Source organism: Apis dorsata, unplaced genomic scaffold (genome assembly GCF_000469605.1).
Source record: "Apis dorsata unplaced genomic scaffold, Apis dorsata 1.3 scaffold_163, whole genome shotgun sequence".
Classification (NCBI taxonomy): domain Eukaryota; kingdom Metazoa; phylum Arthropoda; class Insecta; order Hymenoptera; family Apidae; genus Apis; species Apis dorsata.
In genome coordinates, this window is record NW_006263452.1 from 135,753 (window position 1) to 136,888 (window position 1,136).

The window sequence follows — 1,136 nt, forward strand, 5'->3', positions numbered from 1 at the left end:
CGCGAGATCGGATAGTTTTTTTCAAATATTTTTTTTATTTTTTTAATTTTTACTATGGCGAGGTACACAATTCGTAACATTTTTCATTATGAAGTTTTTTCACATTTAGTTTAGGATCGCATCTATGATCGATATGATCGATATATGGGAATAGAATATTCGAATATTTTTTTTTAAATATGATTTTCCATTCCTTTTCTGTAGTATTCTGCAAAAAAAGGGAAAAAGATTATTCCTATTACCTTTCTCCCGTTATAATAAATCTGACTTTAAAAACTGGCTAAACGAAGCGACGAGCCGGCGTTCCAGTGGTCGAAAACATTCAGCAAAGCTTGCGGTTTAATGTATAGTTAAATACTCAGGTGTAACGTTTGCTCGGGTAACCGGGTTTCATTTTTAACGACTCGCCGCCGCTTTCGTAAACGGGAGGGAATCGCGTTGAAATGCAAACAAAATCAGAGAGAGAAGGGGTGGGAAGGGGAGAGGAGGGGAGGGGAGGGGAGGGGGAAGGGGTCGGTTGACGTCGGGGGTTGAAACGAAAAGAGGAACTTCGGGCGACAAGGAATTTCTGGAATTTCCACCCGTGGCTGCTTTACATATTAACTAATTCCGCTATCTGGCCCGCCCCAACTTTGGATTAGACGATTCCCCGGTTAGCAATACCGCATAATGCGATGCAATGTTCGTGCTTGATTGTAACTTCTCTCATGGAAATTGCCATTATCATTCGGTTGGTTAGCGCTAATAGAAAAACTGACCTATTTCGTCCCTCCTTCCTTCTTTCCTTCGTGGAAGAGGAAAAAAAAAAACTTGGAAATTTTTGCACATCGTATCGTTCCTCTCCTCCCCTCGATTCGCTTTATTGGGTTTTAACAAATTTTCCGCCAGAGAAATTTCGGTATACACCTAGTTTGTTTTAATCCAAAATCCATTCACTATCGATTAAATTTCCGATGTGCGGAAATAAAATTTCGATTCATCGAAAGGGTGTTAAGGATAATTTTTTCTGAATTATTTAACAGAAAAGAATTATTGTAGAAAATATTTGTTAAAAAAAAAAAAGAAATGGNNNTGGAAATAAACACGCGACGAGATATATTTTTCCTAAAAATAGAAGAAAAATTCTTGAACCGTGG

The 1,136-nt window shown here is 38.1% G+C and overlaps 1 long non-coding RNA gene across 1 annotated transcript in view; it reads left to right on the plus strand.

The window, feature by feature from the left end:
• LOC102676224 overlaps positions 1 to 1,136 on the plus strand; it is a 17,051-nt gene that overhangs the window by 3,455 nt on the left and 12,460 nt on the right. The gene's annotated exons all lie outside the window — the stretch shown is intronic.